A 16744-nucleotide genomic window follows, 5' to 3' on the forward strand; every position below is an offset into this window, starting at 1 on the left:
AATATATTTTTAATTGAAAAAAAGTAAAGTGCAGAGATGCCTGGGTGGCTCAGTCTGTTAAGGCATCTATCTGCCTTTGGCTCAGGTCAGAACCCCAAGGTCCTGGGATTGAATTCCACATCTGGCTCCTTCCGCAGCAGGTAGCCTTCTTCTCCCTCTGCCTGCCGCTTTCCCTACTTGTTCTCTGACAAATAAATAAAATCTTTTAATAAATAAAACAAGCTTCACTTACTCTTTAATAAAAAGAGAGAGAAAACTAAAGTGCAAAATTGCATATGTGGGGTGTCTACCCGGCACAGTTAGTACAACAAGCCACTCTAGAACTGGGGTTTGAGCCTTATTTGGGTGTGGAGTCTACTTTTAGTTCTTTTTTTTTTTTTTTAAGATTTTATTTATTTATTTGACAGAGAGAGAGAGATCACAAGCAGGCAGAGAGAGAGGGGGAAGCAGGCTCCCTGCTGAGCAGAGAGCCGGATGCGGGCTTCGATCCCAGGACCCTGGGATCATGACCTGAGCTGAAGGCAGAGGCTTTAACCCACTGAGCCACCCAGGTGCCCTGGAGTCTACTTTTAAAAAAGAGTATACCTAGGGGTGCCTGTGTGGCTCAGTCCTTAAGTGTCTGCCTTTGGCTCAAGTCATGATCCCAGAGTCCTGGGATCCAGCCCCATATCAGGCTCCCAGCTTGGCAGAGAGCACACTTCTCCCTTTCCCACTCCCTCCGCTTGTATTCTCACTCTACCCTTCTCTCTGTCAAATAAATAAATAGAATCTTAAAAAAAAAAAAAAAAGAGTATACCTAGTATGCAACTTTGTACGTAAGCAGAGAAAATAACATAAGCATCATTTAACTTTGTAAAAAGAAACAAAAATAGAACAAAAATTAACAAAATAGGTTAACTACCACCGGGTGAGGGTGGCAAAGTGAAAAGGCTAGGGAGAGGATACTTAATACACCTTTTTGTATGGTTTTGACTTTTGGAATTACATTAATAAACAAGAATTGGTGGGGACATAAAACTTAATACAAAGAGAAGCAAATCTGACTGTATTTCAAATGAGTAAAATAACCACAATGAAAAGAAAAAGGATTAATTCAAGTAACTTTTAAATACAGTATTTTGACGATATGCTTTCAAACTGAAGACAAAAAGAACTACAAACAAATCTCAAACTCTTCTTAGTAGGTTTGTTTTTACCAAGGGTAAGAGTATAGAAATTATGAAACTATTTTTGTATATTGTAGGAGTGAGCAAATGAATGTGTGTGTGTGTGTGTGTGTGTGTGTGTGTGTATTTCATATATATGTATGGATGGGAGCCAGCATTTTTATTGTAGAAGAAATGGAAACCAAAGAATGGGGAAAGGTAAAGAAGAGCCCTAAAGGGCTGGATAGGAACTAGATGTGTCAGTATAAAAACTCGTGATTTCTAGTTCTGTCTTCTAAAGGGGCCTATAGAAGCAATGACACTCTAGTAGCAATGAGCAAACCTAGCACCCAGATTCTGGGTTCTTTTCTTTCTTGTTTTGTTTTGTTTTTTTAAGATCCTACTTACTCATTTGAGAGAGTGAGAGAAACCACAAGTGGGGTTAGGGGCAGAGGGAGAAGGAGAAACAGATTCCCTGCTGAGCACAAAAGCCCGATCCAATGACATGGGACTTGATCCCAGCACCCCAAGATCATGACCTGAGCTGAAGTCAGATACTTAACTGACTGAGCCACCCAGGCACCCCCAGATTTTGGTTTCTAATTACCATTCCTCAGTCAGAGAAACCTTGAAAAACAGCTGATTTCAGAGCAGAGATAGTGAAGGAAACAAATGGACCTGGAACATCTTATTCCAAAGTAAGGAAGCAAACATATAATGGGGGCATGTCAAAAACAAACAGGACCAAGGAGTGCCTGGGAGGCTTAGTTGGTTAACCACCCAACTCTTGGTTTCAGTTCAAGTCAAGAGTCTCGGGGTTATGGGATTGAGCCACACCTAGGGCTCCATGCTGAGGAGAATCTGCTTGGGATTCTTTACCTCTCCCTCTCCCTGCCCCACTCTCCCCCGCCCCCGACCTTGTGAGCACACATGCACACACACTCTCTTTCTCTCTCTCAAATAAATAAATAATCTAGAAACTTTCTTTTTAGAAGGAAGGAAGGACCAACCAAGACTGATGGGCCAAATCCCACAGGTCATATTTGAGACAATCTTAGCATCAAAATAAAGATAAGCAATAGGTTACAATCTATTAAATAAAGAATAAACAAAGCCTCACTGATCTGAGGGTAGATGTGGAAAATCACCATTTTGCAATTGTCATAGTTAAAACAGATTAGGAATGAACCGTCAACAGATGCTAAACCAGGAAGAGGGAGAGGGAGCATTCTGATAAAGCACAGGATATTTACATAATCTGGAGGTACTGGCCCACAATTGCAGCTGACCCTTGAACAACACAGGTTTGAACTATGAGGATCCACTTATACACAGATTTTGTTTTTTAATAAATATGGTACAGTATTGTAAATGTATTTTCTCTTAGGATTTTATTAATGCCATTTTCTTTTCTTTAGCTTACTATGCTATAATCCAGCATATAATACATACAACATACAAAATATGTGTTAAATATTTGTTATCGGTAAGGCATGGCCAACTGTAGGCTATAGTAGTTTAGTTTTTCTGTGGTCAGCAGATTTTCAACTGCATGGGGATGGGGGTTGGAACTCCTAACCCCCAGGTGCTTTAAAGGTCAACTGTACTTAGTTTACAAAAAAGGGGGAAATAATAGTGAAAAGGACAAAAAAAAATGATAGTGGAGAAAACAAATTAACATCTTAACCTCTAAGAGGGAGACATTATGCTCCTCTGATTATGATAATTTGAAAAAGACACACATTATTTATATTGTATTCCAACCAAAAATGTCAAACCTAACTCTATTCATGAGGAAACTAATTCATATTGAAGACTTTGATATAAATGGGCTATTAGCCCTTAAAAATATCAATATCATGAGAAACAAAGGCTCAAGAACTATTCAAAGTTAAAGAAGTTTAATGATAAAAGACAATTAAATGAAATGAAATATCCTGAACTGTATCTTGTACTAGAAAAGAAAATTAGCTGTAAAGGATATTATTGTGACACTTGACATAACTGGAAATACGGACAATAGCACAGATAAAAGTAACATGTCAATGTTAAACTTGGGGAATTTGATAAAGGTACTTGTTTACATAAAAGAGTATCTGAATGAATGAATAAAATCTTTTTTAAAAAAGCATCATTGCTTTTAGGAAATACATATTGTCCTACTTGAGTGGTAAGGCAGGAAGAGGCATAATGCATGCAATCCACTCTCAGTTCAGAACAAACAAGGTGTGCGCACAAGTATAAACAGAAGGAAAAAGCATGCGTAAAATATAAACAAGTGGAGGGCGCCTGGGTGACTCAGTTGATTAAGCGACTGCCTTCAGCTCAGGTCATTGTACTGGACTCCCTGGGATGGAGTCCTGCATCAGGCTCCCAGCTCCATGGGGAGTCTGCTTCTCCCTCTGACCTTCTCCCCTGTCATGCTCTCTCTCACTCTCTTGTTCTCTCTCAAATAAATAAAATAAAATAAAATCTTAAAAATAAATAAACAAGTGGGCAAACTGGGTAAGAGTATAGGTGTTTTTTAGTATTATTTTTGCAATTTTTCCATAAACCTCAATTTCAAATTCAAAAAAAGAGGAAAATTAATATGACAGAGTATTAAATAACATTAAGCAATTAATGTTATTTTTGTTGGTATTTTGTAATTCTATTATGGGTTTGGGTTTTTTTTTTTTTAAGGGTGCTTACCTCTCCTAGGTATGAGATATACAGTATATACTTAAGTATTTATGCCAGGAATTTGCTTTAAAATACTTCAGAAGGGGGCGCCTGGGTGGCTCTGGCTCAATACATTCAGCCTTTCGGCTGAGGTCCTGATCCCAGGGTCCTGGGGTTGGCTCCCTGCTCAGCGGGGAGTCTGCTTCTCTCTCTCCCTCTGCCCTCTACACCTAACCCCACTCTTGCTATCTCTCACTAACAAGGAAATAAAGTCTTTTAAAAATAATAATAAATAAAATATATCAACAGTATGGTCATATAGCCTTTCAACTAAAATGTAAAGGATAAAAAGATGGCTCAAGGTGTAAAGACCGTCCTACAGGATTTGATGATGATGGATGGTCTTTCAGCTTTTGAAGTCTAGTAGATGTTCTCACCTCCTGTTTCATGGCAAAGATTATTTCTGCCTCAGAGTGAACGGACAGTCAAAACCTGATGCTACAGGGCGCCCGGGTGGCTCAGTGGGTTAAAGCCTCTGCCTTCGGCTCAGGTCATGATCCTGGGGTCCTGGAATCTAGTCTCGCATGGGGCTCTCTGCTCAGCGGGGAGCCTGCTTCCTCCTCTGTGTCTGCCTGCCTCTCTGCCTACTTGTGATTTCTCTGTGTCAAATAAATAAAAATCTTTAAAAAAATGTTTTAAACCCTAATGCTACAGATAATAAACATCACGAAACAAAATTAGTGAATGAAAAGAAGAAATAAAAAACTCAGTAACTCACAAAGTAGATTAGGAGGAAAAATATGTTGTCTTACCCCAACAAAGTACTTTTAATCAAAACTCACTGGCGAACGCAATTCCCAGAGAATAATTCAACTTCTGTTTTTTTCCCACCAGAGACGAGCCTAAGACACCCCATCTATTCCTCAGTGATCAACTAATACTGAAGAACGCCAAAGAAGTGTCCCCCACGACCACCTCGCCAAAGTCACTGGATCACCCCCAGGGACCCCTCCGGGGTTTTCCACCCCACCCCGCGGCGTAGGCTTGATAGGGAGGGCGGCCCTCTCCCGGGCGGGGTGCTCGCCGCGGCGCCCCCCGGGACGGCCCGGGGCTGGAGGACCAGGGCCCGGCCCAGGGTTGGCGCACCCCGGGGTTCGTCCCACGCCGGCCGGAGGGCGACGCGGCCCCGGGAGCTCCCGCGCCTCGGTCAGCCCGAGGATGCTGCGGCGGAAGGAGGACGCGGGGAGGCTGGGCAGGGCCGAGCGCGAGGGAAGGACGTGGGGACAGGGTGCGGCGGGAGGCGGGGGGTAAGGGGTAAGGAAGGTCCGCGAGGGTGGAGGTAGCGGCCGAGCCGTGCCGGGAGGAGGCTGGGGTCGTGAGCGGCAGGAATCCGCGGGCAGTTACCTCCGCCGGGGCGCCGCCCGTCCGAGGCGAGGAAGGCGCGGCGAGGCGGAGGACGAAACGGGCAGCGTAGCGAGGAGGCGGGACCGCGACCGCCAGAGGCCCAGCCGGCCGCTCAGACGCGAGCCTGTGCCCTGGCGACGGGGGAAGGCGGGGAAGGAGACGCGGGCACCGCCAGGGCGCCTGCTCCGAGCGCGGGCGGGAAGCTCGTGACGCTCCTCCCTCCCTCCGCCTCTTCACCCGGGCGCTCCGAGTTCCCGCCCCTCTTTTTCGAGGCTCAGGGAACTCCCGGCTCTAGGCTTCCGCCTCCCGCCGCGGGATTGCCGCGGTCTCCTCAGCTTCCGCTGGGAGTTCTTCCGTCCGGCGCGCTTCAGACGCTCGCCTCGGGAATGCCCTGGCGCTGCGCAGCGCTTTCCTGGGAACTGCTTAATAACCGACTGACGTGCAACTCCCGGCACGTCCGCTCCCCTGTGGGGACCTCTCTGGACCGGTAAATGAAAGGGTCGCACACGGCTCTTCACAGGCCGGATGGGCAATCTACAGCACTAAGGACAGTGTCTGTACTCGCCGTCCTAGTGACTTGTTTTGTTTTGTTTTTTTAAGATTGTGTTCATTTTTTTAAAGACTTTATTTATTTATTGGACAGAGAGATCACAAGTAGAGAGGCAGGCAGAGAGAGAGAGAGGAGGAAGCAGGCTCCCCACCAAGGAAAGAGCCCGATGTGGGGCTCGAACCAAGGACCCTGGGATCATGACCCGAGCGGAAGGCAGAGGCTTTAACCCTCTGAGCCACCCAGGTGCCCCATGTGTTCATTTATTTGACAGAGATCACCAGTAGGCAGAGAGGCAGGCGCGGGAGGTGGGGGGAGGGGGAGGATGCAGGCTCCCCGCTGAGCAGAGGGCCCCATGCGGGGCTCGATCCCAGGACCCTGCGATCACGATCACGACCGGAGCCGGCTTCCTTTGCCCCAGTCCTGGTCCCGCTGACTTACTGGGGACAGAGGTCACCGACAAGCAAATCTGTCTAGCTCTGTCTAGCCTGGAAAAGCATTTTTTCTGAGGCATGCTACGGCTCCCTCCTCGCCCTCCTCTTCACACGTTGATGCCATTGGCCTGGTTCGGGGGCTTTTATTTTGTATTCTACAATGTTTCTTTTTTGAGATTTGCGTCATTTTCCATTTACATTGTAATACCATTACAGAAATTCTCATAAACATTTGTGTACAATCTAGTTTTATTCGTTAACATCAGAGACAATGAGTCAATATATATTTTAAAGTTTTTGATTTAGAGTTTCTCGATTCTGGCTGCATATGAGAATTATTTGGAGAGCTTTTAAAAAATACTGGCACTTGGGGTTCACTACTGAAGATTCTGATTTGAGTGATCCGGGATAGAACTCAGGTATTGCGTTTAGAAATTCTGCAGTTCTGGGTGACTGGGTGGCTCAGCGGTTTAAGACCTCTGCCTTTGGCTGGGGTCATGATCTTAGGGTCCTAGGGTCGAGCCCCACATAGGGCTCTCTGCTCAGCGGAGAGCCTGCTTCCCCCTCTCTGCCTGCCTCTCTGCCTATTTATGATCTCTGTCAAATAAATACATAAAATCTTTTAAAACACACACACACACAAACCTCTTAAGAAGTTCTGCAGGTCTAGTAGTGCTCAGTCCCTTGAGTGTGGACTCTTGAGTCAAATCAAGTCATCAAGTCATGATCTCAGGGTGGTGAGATGAGTCCCAGATCAGGCTGGCTGTGAGCATGGAGCTTGCTTGAGATTTTCTCCCTCCCTCTGCCTCTCTCCCTGCTTGTGCTCTCTCTCCTCTTCCTCTCTCTCAAATAAAAAGAACAGCAACAACAACAACAAAAATCAATCAATCTCTAAAAGTTCCCCAGGTCTTTACTAGACTTAAAATTTAGGGAAAAATAAAATAAAAAGAATCACACTTAAAAAATAAAATAGGGGCACCTGGGTGGCTCAGTGGTTAAGTGTTTGCCTTTGGCTCAGGTCATGATCTCAGGGCCCTGGGATCTAGCCCCACATGGGGCTCCCTGCTCTGAGGAAAGCCTGCTTTTCCCGCACATACTCTCCCTGCTTATGTTCCCTCTCTCCCATTCTCTCTGTGTCAAATAAATAAAATGAAACCTTTTAAAAATAATAATATTATTATTATTCCCCCAGGGGAGTCAAGTGTGAGGTCAAGGTAGAGCCTGATACGTATATTACAAAATTGACATTTGTCCTCGTTTGAATCTATGTCTAATAGGTGACAATGGTAACTCATTATCTCAATATGCATTTTTGATTTCTAATGAGACTGAACATTTTTCAAATGTTTACTACCCATTTGTAGTTTAATTCCTTTTTTTATGAATTGTCTCTTTATAGTCCCTGATCATTTGTTCAATTGCACTGTTCAAGTTTTTGTTATTACAAGTAATTACTTATGAGAATTAATTATTCTGCCAAATAAAGCAAATCTGCCATTTATTTTTTAATTTTGTTGATGTAAGTTATATGAAAATATGAAATAACTAAACCTATTTTTATAAGATTTTAAAATTATTCTTATCCTCTTTTTAAAAAAAAAAATATTTTTTTATTTGACAGAGAGAGAGGGAGAGCACAAGTAGGCGGAGAGGCAGGCAGAGAGAGAGGAGGAAGCAGGCTCCCCGCCAAGCAGAGAGCCCGATGCAGGGCTCGATCCCAGGACCCTGAGACCATGACCCTGAGACCATGACCCAAGCGGAAGGCAGAGGTTTAACCCACTGAGCCACCCAGGCACCCCTATTCTTATCCTCATTTAAACTGATGTCACTATACTTTTTTTTCTCACTAGAATATAAAAATGCATACAAAGATTTATTTCTTTTAGAGAAAGAGAACATCCACATGCGGGTGTCAGGGGGAGGGACGGGGGAGAGGGAGAGAATCCCAAGGAGACGGGAGCCCTTCTCACCACCCCCAGATCATGACCTGAGCCAAAAGCAAGAGTCAGAGGCTTAATCAACTAAGCCACCCATGGGCTCAAAAATACCAGTTCTTATAAGAATGTCCAAGGGGTGGAAGAGAATCAAAAGAAAACCTAAGAAGGATGAATCTAGGAAGGAACAGCCAACCATGTGAAAATCCAAGTAAGGTCAATTAAAAATAAGCCTCAGAATTCCCACAGCAGCAGTTTTGCTATTTTGTAGTAAGGGTTACAGTAGCCATAAAGTAACTAAAATCCTTTTGGTAATAGATAATAAAATCAAATCTGACTAGCTTGAGCAAGAGAAGGAATTTATTGTAGAAATTCTGGTGTATCCCACAGAATCTAAGGGAGTGGTTTTAACAACCAGTTCTTGGGAAGAACTGTAACCACGGCAGATCATGGGTGTTCTCTGTAGAACAGTGCTCTCTAGTAGAAATTTCTGTAATGGTGAAAATATTCTATGTCTGCTCTGCACAAAATGGTAGCCATTAGCCACAATGGTATTGAGCACCTGAAATGTAACTAGTGCAGCTGAGACACTGATTTATTTTATTATGTTTTATTCCATTTTAATTAAATTCAAATAAACACATGTGGCTAGTGGCTCCTGTATTGTACAACACAGCTTTAAAACCTTGCCACTAACATGACTCAATTCCAATTATTCTCAGTTCAAAATTCCAAATCTCGGGCGCCTGGGTAGCTCAGTGGGTTAAAGCCTCTGCCTTCAGCTCAGGTCATGATCCCAGAGTCCTGGGATCAAGCCCCACATCTGGCTTTCTGCTCAGCAGGGAGCCTGCCCCCCCATCCCCCCCCACTTGTGATCTCTGTCTGTCAAATAAATAAATAAAATCTTAAAAAAAATCCTTAAAAATAAAAGAGCTGTTTGCGTCAATTGGCTATTTAAGTTTAATAATAAAAGACTGGTTAGTGATAGCAAGGCATCGTAAAACCTTCAGAAGGAAAGGAGAATGTTTTGTGGACCATTTGTTTTGTGTGTGTGTGTTTGTCAGTTTTAAGTTATTATTTTTTAAAATCAGTACTTTTTACTGGAAACAACTTGATCAAAAATCTGTCACAGAATTTTGAGACCCATTAAAACAAAAGTTTAATGAGAAAAAAAAGAAGATAGATATCACCTAAAAAAAGTTTTCATTTTCAGTTTCAAGTTTCCAAGTAAAATTATTTCTTTCACAAGACAGCTGTCTAAACAGTTCAGCTTTATTTTCAGGGAAAAGCGTTCCCCAAATTTCTTGTTAAATATCAAATTCAAAACATTAAAGTCTGAATATGGCATTTTGCCATAAGCCACAATGCAGGGGCAGTCCAGAGAAGACCCTGGATATGTGGAAGAGGAGTACTGTGCGGGCAAGAAGAGGCAGCAGCCCCTCTGGCTTAGTGGAAACAAGGAATCAGAGATGCATGTATTTCAAGATAAAATCTCATGAGGACAAGATTAAGAAGAAAGTTGAAAGCCAAGTAGTTTTCCTCTGTCACTGGAAAAAAAAATTATCCTTTAGAATGCCTACTCCCAATATGGGGGTGATCCCACCAGAATAAAACATGGTAATATGATAGGGAAAGGAACTGAGCTGCTCTCAGCTCTTACATCAAGTTCAAGGCATATAACTCACATACTCTGGGGAAGTTGAGAGCAAGGGGACCCACCAAAGAGACACCAAATGGAAAGACAAAGCCTGAGCCTTGGTGGACAAGTGTAGCACCATCAAGGGAGAAAAAGGTTTACTAGCTGTACCACAGTAGATACCAAGTCAAGAGATCAGGAGCAAACATCAAACACCCTGAAGCAGTGGGTAAGAAAATAGAAAACAAAGTCTGAACACAGGTACTCTCTCCCCCATTGCCTTTAGGGCATGTAACCCCTCCTCCCAATATCATAATCTACCCTGTAGATTAAGTAGAATGAGAAGAAAAAATCCACAAGATACAGCATTTATTTTAAATTCTTACCAAAGAAGAAATGGAAGTACTATTAATTGTCAAGATAAAGACTTTCCCTGCTATACACTGGGGTGGAGCCTTATAAAGAATATTCAATTACAGAAAAAAAATTATAAACTACATTTTCTTTGTGAAACGGTAGATTTGCCATCTTCTCACTTTACCACAAAAGAAGCCAACTTGAAGACAAAGGGCAGAGTGAAGAGAATTAGAAAAAAATAGAAACAAAACCCCACTTGATCAAAACTTGCAACAGACCTGCTGAATCCCTACATTAATGAGCCAATCATTTATTGTTTGGCTTCTTTAATTGTTAAACCCAGTTTAGGTTCTCTGTTACTAAAGATCTTAAAGGTCTTGCTTAAAGGTAAGCAATTTAAAGCAGCCAGTAGATCATAGAGTTTGGAATAAAACATAGGACGTCTAACATCCAAATCTAGACTCCCCCTTTTTTTTTTTCTTCAAAAGATTTACCTATTGGGGCTCCTGGGTGGCTCAGTGGGTTAAAGCCTCTGCTTTCGGCTCAGGTCATGATCCCAGGGTCCTGGGATCGAGCCCCGCATCGGGCTCTCTGCTCAGCAAGGAGCCTGCTTTCCTTCCTCTCTCTCTGCCTGCCTCTCTGCCTACCTGTGATCTCTGTCAAATAAATTAAAAAAAAAAAAAGATTTACCTATTTATTTGAGAGGGGGAGGGGCAGAGGGAGAGGAAGAAGCCATCTTAAGCAGACTCTGCACTGAGCGTGGGGTGGGCTGTGACGCTGGGTGCAACATGGGTGGGGATTGACCTCAAAACCCCAAGATCACAACTCCAAGATCACCACACCGAAATCACAACCTGAGCCAAAACCAAGAGTCATATGGTTAACCTTCTGCGCCACCAAGGCACCCCACCGAACTAGGACTCCTAATCATCATAACACATAGATGTAGCTCAACTGCCATTTTCTCTGCTGAATCTGCAACTACTTGCTACTCAAAGTATGGCCCAAGGACCTGAACTGTGGCATCACTGGGAGCTCCTTAGGAAAGCAGATCTCTAGGCTCCACCCACCCAAACCTACTGAGTCAAAATCTGCATTTTAATAAGAGTCTCAAGTAATTCATATGTACCTTAATGTTTGAGTCATCTATCTCCTTACCGAAACTGTGATAACTTTGAAGGCAGAAAATACATATTAGTACTTTTAAAATGTAACTACTTGTAATAATTGTCCACCAAATTAATTGTTCATAATAATAATAATAATTGTGCACCAAAACACTCTTTCAGTATTACTGGGTACATTACCAATCTGCATTTCCCAGCCTCCCTTGGAATGCCCGTGTGATTAAGTAAATTCTCTCTAATGAAACCTAAGCAGAAATATGGTGTACAACTTCTGGGCTCAGATCTTATTATCATGGACATACTTTCTCATTTTCCTCTTCCCTTGGCTGAAATCCACTGTGACCCAGTTTGATTACGCAATGAAACACTGAAGAATGCCAATCCAAGTATCCTGAAGGAAGCGAAATCTCTGAATAATTGTACGGATGAGAGCTACTCCTCCAACTGAATCAGTACCTTGTAATAGTAGTATAAGAGAGAAATAAATGTCTCTCTTCTTTAGGCCACTGATTTATTGTAGGGGCTTTTTGATATGGCAGCCTAGTCTTATCTTAAATAATTCACACTCGGGTACCTGGGTGGCTCAGTTTGTTGGGTAACTGCCTTCGGCTCTGGTCACCATCCCTGAGTCCAGGGTCAAGTCCTGTGTCGGGCTCCCAGCTCCACCGGGAGTCTCCTTCTCCATCTGACCTTCTCCCCTCTCATGCTCTCTTTCACTGTCTCTCAAATAAATAAATAAAATCTTTCAAAAAATCAAATCAAAAGCTTATTTAAAAAAAATAATTCACACTCCATCTTGTAATAAACCTCAACTTAGAATGTTTCCCCTTGTGCTAAAAGGCCTCAAATAAGCACACAGCACTCATTTCTGTGCTATGTGATACTAGCCATAGGTGACTGGTTGAAAAATGGATCCTTTACCCAAACTGCACTATTTGCACAAAGGTTTTTTGTTTTCTATTTTTTCCTTTTTTTAAAATATTTTATTTATTTATTTGACAGACAGAGATCACAAGGAGGCAGAGAGGCAGCAGAGAGGCAGGTAGCCTCTCTGGAGGCTGGAGCAAAGGGCGTCACCATGCCAGGTTGAAGAATACCAGTCTCCACTCGGCCCACAAATTCTGTAGATGTCCTGGAGAGGCAGATGCAAGGGCTTGTCAGCTGGACAAGCTGGTGACAGAATGCAATCCAGAGCTTCAAGCAGGGTGGTTCCAAGGGCATTCCCATCTTTTCGGGTAACTTTCCATCCTTTGGACCAAGGTGTGTTAGCACTTGGTTCCAGCATGTTGTCACTATTCCAACCAGAAATTGGCACAAATGCTATTGTGTTGGGGTTGAAGACAATTTTCTTAATGTAGGTGCTTCTTAACGATTAACTTCTGTTAATTGATTAACGATTCACTTCCTTAACCATCTCCTCATATCTCTCCTGGCTGTAGGGTGGCTCAGTGGAATCCATTTTGTTTACACCAGTAATTAGTTGTTTCACACCCAGTGTGTAAGCCAGAAGGGCATGCTCTTAGGCCTGCTCATTCGTGGAGATGCCTGCTTCAAATATATCCACACCACCAGCAACCATTGGGACAGCACAGTCAGCCTGGGATATGTCTGTAATCATGTTTTTGAGAAAGTCTCTCTGTTCTGGGGCATCAAGACATAGTACTTGCTGGCCTCAAATTTCCACAGGGATATCAGTGGTGATACCACATTCATGTTCAGCTTTCAGTTTATCCAAGACCCAGACATACTTGAAGGAGCTCTTTCCCATCTCAGCAGCTTCCTTCTCAAATTTTTTGATAGTTCTTTTGTTGATCCCACCACATCTGTACATCAGATGACCAGTAGTGTTAGATTTGCCCAGGTCTATGAGTCCCCGATGTTGATGTGAGACTTTTCTTTTCCCATTTTGGTTTAGGTTTAGCAGTGGTTTTCATGACACCTGTGTTTTGGCGACAAACCCGTTGTGAAAAAACTGGTTGGTATCTAGATTTTTTTTTTTAAAGATTTTATTTATTTATTTATTTGACAGAGAGAGTGAGAGAGAGCACAAGCAAGGGAAGCAGCAGGCAGAGGGAGAGGGAGAAGTCAGCTCCCTGCTGAATAGAGAGACTGACACGGGGCTTGATCTGAGGACCCTGGGATCATGACCTGAGGCAAAGGCAGATAGATGCTTAACCGACTGAGCCACACAGGCACCCCAGTATCTATCTTCTATATAAAGAAGTGAATGTCACTGATTCAATGAATGGGTTGTAATGATAGATTTGTACTGTGTCAACTTGGCTAGGCTGAATCCCCTCCTGGTATGTTTCTAGCCAGAGTAGGCCACAGGGAAGATTCTTTTTTTCCCCCCCACAAGGGAGATTTTTTTTTTTTAAAGATTTTATTCATTTGACAGACAGAGATCACAAGTAGGCAGAGAGGCAGGCAGAGAGAGAGAGGAGAAAGCAGGCTCCCTGCGGAGCAGAGAGCCCAATGTGGGGCTCGATCCCAGGACTCTGGGATCATGACCTGAGCCAAAGGCAGAGGCTTTAACCCTCTGAGCTACCCAGGCGACCCCGCAAGGGAGATTTTAGGGGCAGAAGTGAAGCAGCTGTCTTAGAGCTCACATAGGTGGTCACTTATCTGCTGGCTTTGCAGCTGCTCTAACTTCCCTTGAGTTAGTTCCAAAGTCTCTTTCAAAGTCTCCAACTCCTGGGCCAGGTGTTAAGTATTTAGCTCCATGAAGAAGGACTCGGCTTCTGCAGGACATCAATACCACCATGGTAAGAAGCAACAAAAACTGACATGGGTTTTGGTCCGTCCTCATGAACTTCAGTTCATGCTTGTAGGATCCAACCTGTCTTTACCCTCTTTTCCTTTGTAGCCATCTTCCCTTGTTGCCTGACTGCTCTATGAATTTCAAGCTCCAACATCTGATGCAAAGAAACAGTCTTACAGAGACTTAAACGAGCTCTACTGATTCCGTAATATCAAATTCCTTTAAAAATACACACAAACCCATTTTCTAATGCTTCTTTCTTTCTTAGAACCGTGACTGATAGAATATGTAAGACAACAAATTTTAATGAATATTTAATATTTAATGAATATTTAATGAGTATTTCTTCCCAAGATATTATTTAAAAGTATCATTTCTGCTATGGTACCAAAAGGCTAGAGATGTCTCATATCCTACACTGTCACACATCAAGGAAAAAAAAATCTATTTCCTCAATCTGTGCTTCACTCTTATTCGAACAATTTAAGTCACATACCCACTTTAAGTTAATCACTTGTCCTAAAAAAAGAAAAAAAAACATTGATTGGTTTAGGCTTTAGTTAAGTGTCACTTATAGACTAATCACTGTGACAAGGTGAGTTACGAGATTGTAGTAGCAATAACTAATCATGCATTTTTCCTGTCACTTGAAATGTGGCCATTTTGTACTTTAAGTATGCTTCCCATTGCTTGTCATTTGGAGGGTCGATTTATCGTGTACATGGGCAGACAATGAGTGAATACTCAGAAGCCATTTTGACTATCTTCCAGCTCAACAGAAACTATTAAACTGAATTACACAGTCCGTTAAAGTTGCCAGAGTTGTCAGAGAGAAAAGACTATTTCTCATGGCAAGCACTATGGATCCATATGTCATCTCAGTAATAGGGACTCACCCTCTCACTTCTCTTCAGAGGCTGTACTTCAGAAAGAGACCTACAACAACTGTGTAACCTGGCAGATGGACTGTGTGTGGAAGCTTTGATAGTTTACCAAGCTGCCGTTCGTTCTTTATCTTCAGATGAGTGTAACAGTACTGTTATAACATGCATCCTTTTAATTTCAAGTCCTAAATTCTCCTCTTATTTTATTTTTTAACATTTTACTTATTTATTTGAGAGAGAGAGTCACAGCTAGAGAGGGAACACAAGCAGGGGGAGAGGGAGAAGCAGGCTTCCCGCTGAGCAGGGAACCCATGTGGGCTCATGACCTGAGCCGAAGGCAGATGCCTAAAGACTGAGCCACCCAGGCATCCCAATTCTCTTGTTTAAAGAGAAATTGGAGTTGTTATTTCTACTTTCAGAAAACCTATCAAGGGGTGCCCAGGTGGCTCAGTGGGTTAAACCTCTGACTTCGGCTCAGGTCATGATCTCATGGTCCTGGGATTAAGCCCCGAGCCCTGAATCAGGATCTCTGCTCAGCAGGGAACCTCCTTCCCTCTCCAACCTCTGCCTGCTTCTCTGCCTACTTGTGATCTCTCTCTGTCAAATAAATAAATAAAATCTTAAAAAAAAAAAAAAAAGAAAAGCTGTCAAAAGGAAAAAGACAACCCATGTGGAGGGAAAAAAAGTAGGTAAAAAAGTAAGATTGGCTCAAATTCCTTGGCATCAAGACCAGACATAGGAAAGAATATACATGCTTTTAGGTAATATTCTGTATCTCGACCCAGTGGTAAACAAGTGTGTTCTTTTTGAGAAAACTTATCCTATGATTTGTGTGCTATTCTCTATATTATTTTAATTAATATCAGGGTTGTTTTGTTTTGTTTTGGGGGAGGGCATGCAGGGGAGAGGTAGAGAGAGAATCCCAAGCAGGCTTCACACCTAGCCCAGAGCCTGACACAGGGCCTTATCTCAGAACCCTGAGATCATGGCTTGAGTTGAAATCAAGAATCGGATGCTCAATCGGATGCCACGGAAGTGCTTCAAAGTCAGTTTTTTTTACAAATCGTATATTGGGGTGCCTGGGTGCTTCAGTTGGTTGGGCGACTGAGCTTTCGGCTCAGGTCATGATCCTGGAGTCGCAGGATCGAGTCCCGCATTGGGCTCCCTGCTCAGGGGAGTCTGCTTCTCCCTCTGATCCTCCCCTTCTCATGCTCTCACTCTCTCTCTCAAATAAATACATAAAATCTTTAAAAAGATAAATAAATATCATATATTGGAAGATACCTCTTATTTTTTTGAAAGCTACTGTTTGGTTTTAAAAATATTTTATTTATTTGAAAGAGAGAGCGAGCGTACGCACATGTGCACATGCAAGGAGGGCTGTAGAAGAAGGAGAAGCAGGCTCCCGCTGAGCAGGTAGGACTCAATCCCAGGACCCTGGGATCATGACCTGAGCCGAAGGCATTTCAAAAAAAAATCTGCTTGACTAAAATAAAAAAGAGATCTATCAGAGCTCAAGCATATTCACTTTTAAAGGATGTAAGATTTCGTGCTTGCTTCGGCAGCACATATACTAAAATTGGAACGATACAGAGAAGATTAGCATGGCCCCTGCGCAAGGATGACACGCAAATTCGTGAAGCGTTCCATATTTTTAAGTTGTACCAAAACATCTACTTAACGTCTTTCATTTGTACCATTCCTTCAAATAAAGTAATTTGGTACCCCCCAAAAATAAATAAATAAATAAATAAATAAATAAATAAAGGATGTAAGATTTTGATAACAAAGTGGAGGAAGATCATGAGTTCAGGTTTGGGTTTTTTGTTTTTTTTTTCTGTATTAATTTTTAAG

The 16744-nt window shown here is 42.7% G+C and overlaps 1 protein-coding gene and 1 non-coding gene across 2 annotated transcripts in view; one reads left to right on the top strand and one right to left on the bottom strand.

Annotated features, from left to right (window-relative positions):
• CPLANE1 (ciliogenesis and planar polarity effector 1) overlaps positions 1–5368 on the bottom strand; it is a 141918-nt gene extending 136550 nt beyond the window's left edge. Inside the window, exon 1 of the mRNA XM_032851348.1 lies at positions 5211–5368. The gene's annotated coding sequence lies outside the window, so the exon portion shown is untranslated. The remainder of the gene's footprint in view (positions 1–5210) is intronic.
• An 11071-nt stretch (positions 5369–16439) lies between these two features.
• On the top strand, positions 16440–16546 carry LOC116864450. Its single transcript, XR_004382011.1, has one exon. It is a non-coding gene; the product is annotated as a U6 spliceosomal RNA (small nuclear RNA).
• The last annotated feature ends 198 nt before the right edge of the window (positions 16547–16744 follow it).

This window comes from Lontra canadensis, unplaced genomic scaffold (genome assembly GCF_010015895.1).
Source record: "Lontra canadensis isolate GAN:19392208 unplaced genomic scaffold, GSC_riverotter_1.0 scaffold5, whole genome shotgun sequence".
In the NCBI taxonomy this organism is placed as follows: Eukaryota; Metazoa; Chordata; class Mammalia; order Carnivora; family Mustelidae; genus Lontra; species Lontra canadensis.